Source organism: Anguilla anguilla, chromosome 3, assembly GCF_013347855.1.
Source record: "Anguilla anguilla isolate fAngAng1 chromosome 3, fAngAng1.pri, whole genome shotgun sequence".
NCBI classification, from domain to species: Eukaryota; Metazoa; Chordata; class Actinopteri; order Anguilliformes; family Anguillidae; genus Anguilla; species Anguilla anguilla.
Genome location: NC_049203.1, coordinates 12,476,430 through 12,489,911, shown reverse-complemented (window position 1 = coordinate 12,489,911; position 13,482 = coordinate 12,476,430). Strand labels below are relative to the sequence as shown.

The 13,482-nt window shown below is 46.5% G+C and overlaps 1 protein-coding gene across 15 annotated transcripts in view; it reads right to left on the bottom strand.

Annotated features, from left to right (window-relative positions):
• Window positions 1-12,572, bottom strand: part of mbnl3 (muscleblind-like splicing regulator 3) — a 43,704-nt gene extending 31,132 nt beyond the window's left edge. For 7 of the 15 annotated variants that reach the window (XR_004764466.1, XR_004764469.1, XR_004764468.1 and 4 more), the window contains exon 1: window positions 11,388-11,911. The gene's annotated coding sequence lies outside the window, so the exon portion shown is untranslated. Of the gene's footprint in view, window positions 1-11,387; window positions 11,914-12,495 lie in introns of those variants that run through there. The other 8 variants (XM_035410328.1, XM_035410335.1, XM_035410336.1 and 5 more) reach the window with 4 other exon arrangements.
• Window positions 12,573-13,482: the final 910 nt, after the last annotated feature.

The window sequence follows — 13,482 nt, the reverse complement described above, 5'->3', positions numbered from 1 at the left end:
ATTTTCCTCACCACCTCCCCCCCCCCCACCCGCCCGCCCCCCTCTCCTGGCAGACTCACTCATTGCTATGCCTGCCGCACAGATATAAAAAAGAAAAAGAAATGCGTCGAGCACTTGAGCCTCTCCTTCTTTTTGTTTTTTGGTGCATTATCTGAAGCGTTCATGGTACGTGACCCCCTCCCCTCCACCCCCACCCCCTCCCAGTACAGTCCGCACACTGCAGCCAGTCATTCAGAATGAGGGGCACGCACGTGCAGAGGGGTGACAAGAGAGGTGTGAGTGTGTGTGTGTGGGGGGGGGGGGGGGCTAAAGTATGAATGAGAGAGGTAAGAAGAAAATTATAGGGGGAAAGAGAAATTAACGAGGAGGATGACAGTGTGAAGGAGTGTTGACTGAGAAAGGATGGGCAGAGAGACAGAGGGAGGTGTGAACAGCAGACTGAGAGAGAACAGGTAAGACTGGGGTGGCGCAGACATCCAAACACACACACACACACATTTCACACACGCATGCATATACACACACAAACACAAACACAAGGAATATATTAAAAACTAATCGAAATCAATGATAGCTGGAGAACAATTTTATTTTAAATTTTTATTTTAAAAATTTAAATGAGAAGAGAGAGTGCAGGTAGGAGGAGGGGAAAGAGTGATAAAGAGTGCTGGGGCAGATAGTATCATCAGTCTCACAGCGACAGACACAGACAGAGAGAGAGGTGGGGGGGGTAGACAGACAGCCCAAAGGAGAGCACTGCAGTGTAGAGATGCACCAGGGTGAACAGAGGGAGGGAGGGAGTGAGAGAGAGAGAGAGAGGGGGGAGAGAGAGGGAGAGAGAACGGGAAGAAAGAGAGGGGGGAGAGGGAGAGAGAGAGACAGAGAAAGGGAGAGAGAGAGAGAGAGCTGGGAATAAACGGCGAGTGAAAAAGGGGAGAGGGAGAGCGAGGGGATGTGGGAATTGAATACACCCACCTTCAGCACAAGAACAAAGGCACGCACTCAGGGAAAAGAGAAAAGGAAAAGGTAAGCGTGCTTGCTTGCTTGTGTATGCTGGTCTCCACCTCGTCCTACCTACTGATCAATAGAGAATTCTCTCAGGGGAACGAGCCATGTTCCCGCAGTCAGCCTCCCCGGACGTTTAGACCCCAGCTACCGGCCAGCATCTTCAGCACGCACACACACACAGACACACACACACGCTCGCACACACACACACACACACACTCGCTCGCACACACACAGACACACACACTCGCTCGCACACACACACACACACTCGCGCACACACACACACACACACACACACCTGTTCTGTCCAAAATTAAGAGCACCCCCACCTATGAGAATACAACACACTCTTGCTTTCTGTAGGCATGTGCTGCGGCAGCATATTTCTTCCAATTGTGTAAAACGGGCCTGGATTCATAACCGTGCTGACAGATGTCATTTTGCAGTGATGCGTTGCTCCTGCACTGACTTAGTGGGCCCGGTCCACTGGCATGTAAACACAGGCTCTACGCTCATCACTCCCCATCGTCCTCGCTGTCATTGCCTCCACTACCGTACATCGTTCTGGACAAGAGCGTCTGCCAAGTGATGGTAATGTAATGTAGTGTAATATTTACCTGGGGAACTCAGTCAAAGGGAAATACAACTATAAAAGCTACGGAAACCACTAAAAATGAAAGAAATGCTGTAAAAATTACGTGTTAGCACACCGCAACAAGAAAAGGACAAATCCTGACTGCGAAACAGATGGAAGGGTGTCAGATCGCGTGCGAGCGCGCAGTAGCGATAAAAGAACGAAACGTAGCGCACGTGCACGAGTGCGTCTGTTCACAAATAACGCCCCCCCCACCCCCCCGACCCCCTCCACCACCCTCGAGTGTGTCGCGTCTCGCCCAATCGGCTGCGCCACAGCCACCGACTGCACTCCCCGGGGGGTGCCGCACACGCCCAAACCGGGGAACGGTCCCGCTAAATTCTGCACAGCATCACCACGGATACGGGGGAGACCAAAGGCCCCGAAACCCGCCGGCATTCTTCTAAAATCAAAAGATTTCAGCTCAATGCAGTAAAACAAACCTTTTCACACCTTCGCTGAACAACAGCATGTGCCGTCAGTACGCAGTGGGACAGTGAAGCGACGGAGAGAGCTGAGTGTTCAGCCTGTTTGCTCTGGACCCCAAACAGCAACGAGGGTCACTGGCTGTCGAAGGCACCGCCCTTCAGATGAGATGTCGTAGCAAGATCCTGACTCACTGTAGTCACTGAAGTTCCCACAGCACTTTTCAAACAATAGGTGTCCTGGTCAAATTCCTATACAAAACACAGTCTCTCTGTCAGACTAACTAATTATCCCAGCCTACAGCTGATTGGGTAAACAGCCCTCCGCATTCCCCAATCACATTGATTCCCCAGGTCATCAGTGAAAATGAGAAACCAGTCTGTGAGCGGGCTTACCTGGTAAAGGTGAAGTAGTAATGCGTAAGAGGCGTTGTGTAACAGTGATAAGCTGACCGCGCACACCTGGGACGGCGGGAGATGTGTCATCAGGGGCACCTGCCATCGCACGTCCAGCAGAAAGCTGTAAATATGTACCTGCTCTGCAAGGTCACCCAGCCTGTTCCACACACTGCAGCCATGGGCTCACTTTGGACTGGCGTGTGTGTGTGTGAATGTGTGTGTACGTACATGTGTTTCTGTGTGTATGAGTCAGTGCATGTGTGTGTGTGTGTTTCTGTGCATACGAGTGAGTGTGTGTGTTTATGTGTATGTATGTGTGTGTGTGTGTGTGCGTGTTTCTGTGTGTGTGATTCTGTGTGTGTGTTTGTGTTTCTGTGTCTATGAGTGAGTGCGTGTGTTTATGTGTATGTACATGTGTGTGTGTATGTGTGTGCGTGTTTCTGTGTGTGTGATTCTGTGTGTGTGTGTGTGCGTGTTTCTGTGTGTGTGATTCTGTGTGTGTGTGTGTGTGTTTGTGTTTCTGTGTCTATGAGTGAGTGCGTGTGTGTATGTGCGTTCCTCCCATATTCTGATTTCAGTTCAGATGGCTATGAATCTAGGCTCGGCTGTGTTATTACAGTGACGCAGGCAAAGCAGTAAAACTGCGTAATGATTAAAAATAATAAATCAAAGCATAACACAAATAACAATTACGCTGCAGCCTATGAGCGATTCCCAAATCACACAGGCACCGACACTAAAAGCACGCGGCTTGGGCGTCACCCCGGTTTACATTTTAACTTGGGTCATGTGACACTGAGAGAAGGCTAATATGTCTACCCATGCCTGCTGCACACACAAAGCCACAATATCAAATCCTACTGGCAAGAGCTGTCTCACCACAAACACACACACACACACACACACACACACACACAGAGGAAAGGGAGAGGCTGAACGAGGAAGAACACAAAACAAAGTCGGCGTTCAAAGAAACACTTATACGAACAGTGTGCTGCCATCAACAACCTCTCCATCGGGGAGCAAACGCAGGAGGATGCGTTCGGGGGAGAGGCCTCGAGGCGGATTAATCTGAAAAAACGCGGCTGATTGCGCAGACACACACACATATGAAGCGCTTGTTAATCAAAGCTGAAAACAAAGCCATTGTAGCGTCGTTCAGCGCGCGCGTGGGAGAGATCCCGAGCTCCGGCGCGGCTAATTGAAACGAATGGCACCTCGTTCACGTTATTTCCCTGGCAGAAAGGGGAGATAACGCAACGATCTCTCCTTCTCTGCAGCGGAGCGACGCTCATTTGGAACTGATTGCACCGCCTGCAGCCGCCTCCTGTTAATCTACTGTCTCTGGGCAAATATTACAGACGGACGGGGAGCTGGGAGCGCGTCATTTCCATCCGGCTTTGATTGACAAGACATCATTAGCAAAAGAATGTTCCTTGTGCAAAGGCAAATCAGCTCAAGGACTTGTCAAACGGTGACTTGCGCAGTTATCTGCCTTTGAAAAATCCCCCACAGGATACCACCAGTCTCTTGAGATGACGGGTAGTTTTAATTTTGACTATTTCAGTCACCATTTTTTATAATAATTTTGACAGATCATTCCTCTGATTGACTGAAACAGTTACGTTTTGAACTTTTCTTGCATTTATATTTCATTGCAGTTGGTTCCAGGGATGACTACATATGTCTGAGAAGTTAGAATCAGCGGACGTACAAATCTTTAGAGTACAAGGCTTAGCCTTTCCATCTTGCCAAATTATAATACACCCTTCCTGTCCTGTGGGTAAAGTGGAGTCCCACTTAATTAAGCTAATGTTTGATAGCTTCTTCATAACATCAAACATAGCACTTAATGGTTCCCACTGTAAGCCAGCAGTACATGTTTTTTGTGTAATAATTATCCATAATATGCTGTTATACGACTTAAATGGTACAGGGCCTTGTAAATCACTAAAAGCTCATTTTGATATTAGAGGGTTTCATATATGTACCCTGTACAGCTGTGCAACTCTGGAAAGTCTAAAACATTTGGTGTGCTTCTGTAAAACACATTACCAAAGAACTTGACAGGCTACTAAACTAACAACTGATGAACTTCAGACCATAAGGGGGACGGATGCTGCAAGGAAGCTTTACATCATACACTCAGCACAGCGTTCAGAATGCTGACCTTTCTATCTTCCTACTGCTGAAGTTGAAATATTCCAATTTGATGGATCTTTTGAACATCCATTAAAGGAGCGTGACCAAGTAAGATGCTATGGCCGTAGACATACCGTACTGTCATACAGCCGTGGGAACTCATTTTACAGCCAGAAACCTCCAGTAGCTAAGAAGCAGAGAGGACAGGAGGAGCAGTGGGTATCTGGCAAGCATAAAGAATCTGTGGTGACATCATGGGAGAGAGGGTCTGGCTGGCAGTGGTGAAACCTTTAAACAGTGGAGATGGGTATCTGGCGAGCGTACAGAATCTGTGGTAAGAGCATGGGAGAGAGGGGCCTGGCTGGCAGTGGTGAACCCATTAAAGAGTGGAGCTGGGTATCTGGCGAGCGTACAGAATCTTTGGTGACAGCATAAGAGAGAGGCTAGCTGGCTGTGGTGAAACCCTTAAAGAGCGAGCCCATAACGCAGTGGGAAAGCAGAGCTGCCGTTTCTCCACCCCTGCAGTGAGAGCACTGCGGACCGCGGGACACCAGCAAGCAGAGGTCAGCGAGGAAGATGACGACTCCTCGCAAAGACAAAGCGCCACGGCGACAGAGTCACCTTCGGAGCGCAAACAGCTGACGTCGGCAGGCAGCGCCCGGGGCGGCCGCCCCCGCGCTCACAGCGCTCCGAAGAAGCAGGGAGAGCCAGCGCCCCCAGCGCACCCTCCTATCTGCCAGCCATTCAGACAGACGCTAAGGACCCAAGCACACCTCAAATCAGAGGTCCGCAACAGCGGCTACTGCCAAATAAATAAATATAACTGCAGAAAAAAAAAAACTCCACAAGGTCTGCTGGCTTTTCATTTTCACCTTAAAGACGAGCAGCCAATTTAGACACAGGACGCTTGGTGCGGTGCGTGATCGGACGCTTTTAATTGACCAATTACGCGCCGAGTAACAAAGAAAAATCCAGCTGACTCAGCGGCTCTCGGGTGACCAGGGCTGGCCACGTCAGCCGCACGCCGACTGCACTCAGGGGGAAGAACACTCCGTTCAGCACTGGAGCTTTCCAACAACACTTCCAGGTAAACTCATTGTTAAAACTGGAACTGGCACACCTGTTGAAAAGCAAAGGTCACACACACTAGCTCCATTGAGCGCACCGTTACGCAGATAAGAGCCCGCTACGAAAAAAGTAGGTCTTGTTCAAATTAAATTACATTTTCAGCAGAAACCAGGTTCCTGCTGTAACACAAGCTGTGCGAAATGTGATTGTTCATTCACTCAGCTAAATTACTGACTACTACTGATCACAGCTGTCTCTCTTCTTCAACTGGCTTCAAAGGGCTATTTGTGGAATTTCACATTAAAATGAACAGGAGCACTTCTGATAACACATATGAGGAATGACCAAAGTATCTCTTCTCTTTTCTCAGGCAAAATCCACCACAGCCAAAAAAAAAAAATCTTCCTTGTTTGATGTTCTACGACACGCATGTGGTACCAATACCTCCAGTTACACTGCTTACACTTTACAAACAGATGAGGGAAATGACAGTTACACCCTAGGAAGACATCTGCAGGTCAGAATGCTGTTTGCACAATTAAACCTGCTTGGGAGCGTTTAGAAAAGTGTGTGGGTAACGTTTTGCCAACGGTCTACGCCACATCGCCAGTACCTGTAAAATAATTTTTGGACACGTGCAGTACCTCAACACTTTACAAATGGGGCAGGAGTTTGCCCACGATCCCTCACACTGCACATGTCTGTGGGGGGGGGGGTGTCTTTCCCTCAGCACGAGGCACGGAGAGAATGAAAAACTACTTTGTGAAAAGGAGGAGTTTTACTGTAAATATACAGCAGAACAGTAAGCAACCAGAAGTCCAGCCTGTAACCACAATACGGTCACATTTTCATAATAACCCACACCGCCTGGGAGAATAACGTTATTAAGCAAATAGACTAGCATATTGGCTGCTCCATCAGGAATTCCCCCCCCCCCACAGAAGTCACGCCCCAGACAGCCATTCGGATGTAGAGAGGCAGATCCCTGTGCAGTGCAGATGTATGCTCGAGTGCCCGATATAGCCAAGATGCTTTTTTTTTTTTATTGCAGGGGACCTCTCCCTTATGACAATAAAGAAAAGCACCAACAGACTGAGGGAGGGGGGGGGGGATGCGAGTGACCAGACGAGAGAGAGAGACACGCACGGATAGGGAGAGAAAGCGGGAGAGAGAGAGAGAGAGAGAGAGAGAGAGAGAGAGAGAGAGAGAGAGAGAGAGAGAGAGAGAGAGAGAGAGAGAGAGAGAGGCGATACCGAGAGCATGCAAAAATAAAGCGCCGGAGAGATGGGAGGGAGGAAGGAAGGAGAGCACGTTCAAAACGACAGGAACGAACGCCGCCGCGGCGGGCTAAACGAGAAGACAGAGAGCAGCTGCGAGACGGGTTAAAAGCCAAAGCCCCCGGCCAGAGGGAAAATAATTAGGCTAAGTGTCTGAAAACCCCCCCTTGCGACACCAGGGGGCCGGCGTTCGTTCGGTGGAACACCCACGCTCACGTACGCAGCACGCTCACGGAGACAGACAAAGACCCGCGTATCACCTTCAATTAGGAGCGCGCCGTACCTGACCGAGGTGGATACCGCACCGCGAGAACAACAGGAAGCGTGACGGAACGAGCGATATCCTGCTGACTGACCGGGTGCCAACGCTCGTGTGCACACACAGCACGTAGCAGAGCAGAGTCACATTGGGCAAGCCTACAACCACCATCACCCAACTTTAACCAAACAGTGCGCTTGGTCAAAAAATTAAAGCCCTGCCACCAGAGATAGATATCTACACTGCAGCCAGCATGCTGTAAAAGTACCAGCGCATGTTACGACAAAATCAATAGGATACAGCTGGAACAGCGTTTGATTATATCCTGTTGTTGCTGCTGCTGCTGCGCTATGCGATGTTCATTGTTGCACTTGCCCTGTTAAAATGTCTCAAACTCCCATATCAGCGCGGATCTCTCTTCCCTCTCGGTGTGCGAGGGGGACGTGAGGAGAAATAAGTTATGTGGGGACACCGTATATCAGTCATGCGCTGAGCGAAAAGAAACATGCCAGACAGGTACAAAGTCCACAGTCAGTGTGTGCGCAACGCGTCTCAACCTGCCACACAGTTTAATGAGGGGGAACAGCACCTTTGATACGCGGGCAGCCAATGGCTGGGAGAGGGCTTAGAAAAAAGGGAAAAGCACCCACTGTGTTTATGTGAAAGTCTCTATTATGCCTCACTACGCGGAAGAGTGTTGGCTCGTATTTTCTGTTTACCTCCTGACTCTTTCTATTTTTTTTTTTTTTTTTTGCCCCACTGGAAAAAAATGCAGAAGACCCAAATTTCATTTTAATGGCCACCTGGTTCAGTTACCACAGACAAACCCTGGGGAAAACAAGGCTATTACCTGATGTGCTGTACAGCTCTGTGCGTCTGACTTAGTCTGTATGCGTCTGACTGTGTGGTTTTGTGTGTGTGTGTGTGTGTGTGTGTGTGTGCCTGTGTGTGTACATGACTACCTCACAACTCTGTGCATGTGTAGGTAATATACTGTATACTGCTTATGTCTGAAGGGCTCCAGTGTACCATTCTGTGTAAGTGGGCCCTTCCTGCACTGAGTAACTACATGAAGCTTGCACCAGGCCACACAACCTCTGCAACTTCCCCACTGCATCACTGCCATGAGGCTTGCCCTGGAGCTACAATGAGCTGTCAATCACAGGCCAGGTCAAACCAATTAAAAGGTTCCGCTCTCTACAGAAGAAAACACAATGATTGGTTGAAGCCAACAGGTGACTAACAGAACATGGTTATGGTACAATTTTTGATTTACTTACACTTAAACACTTTTTTTTTACACATATATTCAATTTATCTAACTGCACATTTACTAAAGCAATTCAGGCTAAGCACTTTGCTTATAAGAATATAACAGCCACTCCCCAGATGAAAATCAACCCTGTAATCTATGAATTACAACCCCAGTTCCCTAACCATTGCACTACACGCCCACACCATCACTACCCCACTACAAGGAATCTGAAGGGGGGGTGGGGGTGTGGCATGAGACACTGCCAGCACGTTTCCATGTAACAGGGTGACAGTGCACTGCAGTATCGGAATTCGCCCGAACGTTTTGCTGGAGGTTGGGGGTGCTAGCGACAAAGGCTAACACTGTCTGCTGTGAAACGTGTCGCAGTAATAAATGCAAATTCAACAGCACCCACTCCCCCGGCCCATCCCCCCAGTCGAGTCTGCGTTACACTGCATTACTCTGAATGACAGGCAGCCAATCTAGCCGCCTACAGATAAGTGTGTCAGGACAGTGTTGTGAGTATATGCACATGGTAAGGGCTAATTCCTGGATCTACGGTACACACAGGCTAAGTTTGCCCACACTCACGTTAGCCTGAACATCCTGCATTTCAGCTGAAAATCTTCTCCCATGTAGCCATTTGTGCCTCCATTTACCACTTTACTTGAATAGCTGATCAATTCTACGTCCATTTATGGTTGCTGTGAACTGCAAAGGCAATAAATGGATGCATCACCTGCATAAAATAACCCCAGGTTAACAACAAAGATCTTAACCACCCCTGTAACTTTAGCTTTCCCAACACCCGGCAAAGTGTTCATGTCAACCAACCAATCAAATGTTTACCTTTGTGTATTAACACATAAGACATTTATAAACTTAGCAAACGCTGTCATCCAGACTGTTTACAAAGTACAGACAAAAAAAGTTAGGCAAAGAGCAGCAATAACAAGAGTTATTTGTGCCATAATTTTATTAATCTTAATGTATAATAGTAGCTGCTGCTGCCTTCAGCTGAACCTAAAACCTGCAGGTACATTAAGCATACCCAGATTCGTATACCTACTCCCTACAATCACCCTTCTGCAACACACACCCCCATCTCCGCCCCTCCATAACCTCCAACCCTGTGCACAAATCATGGCTGTCACATAAAAGAAGGTCCATATTCAAACACCTCAATCCCATCAAAATGACTCATTTCATCTGCCACAGCAACACATTTATATTTTATGACGCGGCTGACAATAACTGTAAGGAGAGGACTGAAACATACAGCCACACACACCCCAGACACATCCCACCATCTCTCTCAGACACTGCGAGGACAGTTTTGTGACAATAAAGAACTGGATTCCCCTGCCTGTTTCCTAATTTCGCCAGCGACAGGTTAAAACAGACAAGAGAAAAAAGAAACAGCCTGGTAGTTTAAGCACAAAGGAACAGGCAAGAGACAGTTAAGAAACAGCCCTCGCATGAAAGAGGTAGGACAGAAAGAACCATTATGAATACCATACAAAAACAAGGGAAGTCAAGTAGGTACCTTTAACCCAAAAGGCAACGTCCCATCACAAAGCTTTCGGATTAATCATGAAATGAGTTCCCCCATTTCAACAAACTGTTCCAATTCACACCTGTTCAGAAACGCCACGCGCGATAATTTATTTCAGAGTGGAAAACGCCCAAATTCTTTGGCAACAAATTAAGGACAGAGACAGCAGAATGGGCCAAGGCTGAATGGAGTCAGTATTGCTTCACCCGAAGGGATCTCCATGGTAACCTGCTTCAGGGTGGCTGGGGTTAGTGACAAGACAGCATCAGTCCCCCGCTGCCACTGCGCCCCATTAGGCATCCATCTCATCTACATGAATATAAGCCTTCCCCTGTATTTGAATTTCTTTGAGATTACAAGAAGGTCAGTAAGTTTCCACTGGAATGAAGAAGACTAAACCGTTAGCGCTGCCAAATCACATGCCCTCCCCACAACAAACAGGATTCAACATCCAAGGGGGAAAGCGTAGCAACAATTACAGGAAAGTGAAAATGACCCACATTCTAAAAGCATTAGGAGGGGGAATAAACTACAGTATTTTCAAACATGCTGTGCTTTGTTTAAGGTCACGTGCAATCAACATGCTACTCTTTCATCGAGACAATAATTCGCACAGGGCGGAACCATCATTAATTACACAATTACAACATTGGACACAGTTCCACGGAACCCATAATAATGTCAGACAGCCACTGTACTCATCCAACTCCAAATCCTCTGTATGTTTGCGCTAGTGGCAGTCATCAGACCACTAATTTCAAATGTGGTAACAATCGCGGATACAAAATGAATCTAACACAACGACCTGCGACATAACAAATATAAAGATAACTTGTTTGTGTATGCCGGTTGAAATTGTAGAGTCTAGAGATTACCGACAAATGCTACAATGTGCTTCTCTTTTCGATTATGCATAAGGTGACCAACTAGAGCTCGAGGTTGAACAATTGTTTTACAGTTTGTCCGAATAAAAATGATCTCTGGTTGAGTTTTGAAAATTGATACATAGGCTACATTACCACACTACCTTCACAGCAACAAACCTCAACAAGCTGTCAACCGCGCATTTGCGTTTAGGGCTACTTCTCTGTAGGGTTTTTATTTTTTTTACTTTTATGTTACCTGTTGTGTTTGACCGCAAATTATATTTTCTTCAATGCAGTTACATTATTGTCAAAAATCAAATTGAGTATGTTTTAGCCATCTAATGTGCATAAATAAAATATTTATACCAAACGGTAGTTAAACATTCAATCTTGCAACTCCCTACCCACGCCACACTATGATAGAAGTTGCGTAGGCTATTATAGCATGCGCACAATGTAGCTGGACACTGCCAAAGCGAACTGCGAAGGTTCTTACCTGATGGTCCTGTGCAGCCCGTTTCCAATCGTGTTTTCACCCCGTCCTCACATGCTGTCGCCAGCGTCGTTAAATTGTATTATTTGCCACGTTAATTATAGTAGTTGTGTATTGCTACGTCACAAGCTAAGATTGATGGGACATACTTATTCAACAAGTAAAAACTTATATCACAATAGTGTCCGTAATATTAAAATGGCATTTTATGAGTTTTTATAATAAAACCACACGTGAATTAAGCGGAGGAGCAGAATAAACAAAGCGCTATTTAAGCTAACATGCGTGATGTGAAATGTCGTTGCTTGCTAGCTCGCAAAATAAAAAAAGGAAAAAAGACAAGAGGCGCGGCAAGTCAGAAGGAGGGAGGGGTGGGGGAGAAAGTGCTGGATAGCGTTCGTCTCCAGAGTGGTACTACGCAGTACCGTGTCTTGCCTCCATTTTAGGGGAATCCCACTCATCTCCGTGTGCCGCCGCTCGAGGGCGGAAAATCCGTTGAGTGCGAGCCTGCAGCAAGGCAAACTGCACGCGGCGCGCTGCTCTCGCCCAAGCGAGGTTGCTGGCAGACAAGCGCTGTCGCGCAGTCGCTTAGGCCCAGCAGGCCCAGTTGTTGGGTACAACAGTAATAAAACCGATCATCCAGCTCCGGAATAACAAGAGCTCGGGCTGGTCTGTAGTTTAATGACAGTTTAGCGCGGCTGTGGTGTTTCCAGATAACGGTCTACACATTGTCATTCATTTCCTCTCGCCTTTTCTTATACTTGGTGCACATTTATAGTAGGCATGTAATTTTGCTTCAAATTATAGGCTATAAACCATACACTAGTTTAGATTCTTCCCTGGATAAACTCAGTCTCTTCAGTCTATCAAACATGTTTAATCAAAGGGACAGTAGGCCTACTTCTGCCAATTATATGGCAATGTGGTCAGTCAGTTATACTGTATGTAATGTAATGTCTGATGTTTTTCCTCTGCTTTGCAACAACAACATCTAGAGATTACCCTTCAATTTTAACTGCAAGCACTTCATAGCAAACAGAAATGAATCTGTCACTAAAACGGTCACCTATCTCTACTTCTGTGACTACGGAAAATAAATAAAAGCACTCACTTGTTACTCATGCCATTACTTATTCCATCCCTCTGTTGCTTGTTTTGGTAACACTGCTGCCGATGTAGTTTTAATCTGGGTGGTGTTGTGATGACCTTTGAATCCAGGCAGCTATGTTGTACCGTCCTACCTCACACCTGCATGGACAAGGCAGACCAGTATCCCGTTTCAGTCCCTTACAAAAGCAACACAGAAAACATAACCATGTTTTTTAACTTGGGGATTAGAATATTCAGGGATTTGTGCAAGACAGATATTTGGGAATTTGTGCTGAATTGAGGCAACATCTCCATGTTTAATTATAATTATGGAATGCAATACTCTGGTACTTTTTTAAATACATATTTTGTGTTCAATACGGTAATTTCAGATGGCCTGAATTGAGATATCACCCATAAAACAAGAAAATGTGAGACAATGTAACTATTGCCAATTGGTTTTACTTTTTGAAAGAAGTTCAAAAAATGATCCAAATTCACACCCAAATTTACAATGGCCCACTTTTTCTGGCCAAAACATACAAATATCTCATGGCAAACAAATACACACACACCCCTAACATACCTGCCCAGACACACCAACATTCTTGTGGAAGAAGCGTTGATCTCCCAACTATTGTTCCAAGGGTTGATAATTGCATGTTAATGTGTTTGGCTCCACCTGCTGGTAAGACAGAGGTTACTTACATGCAGCCCAGCTGTTCCCCATTACCTGCTCCTCAGCTCAGTTAAATGGTGGTGGTGCACAAATTTCTTCACAGGGAGCCTTGCATGCTAATTTTTGTTACTGCCAATCTCTATATTCTCCAAAAATATGAGATTAAGTTCTTCCTTAAAGTGGCTTTCACAATGCAGGTTTGGCCTGTTACCACTGCTGTTTCTGAACTCTTCATTTTCCCACAAACGGTTTAATTTCTGTGACCAGGTGTCCCCATTTTCAGCAATTAGGACACCACCTTGATTTCACCTGTCAGCCTATAATTTAACA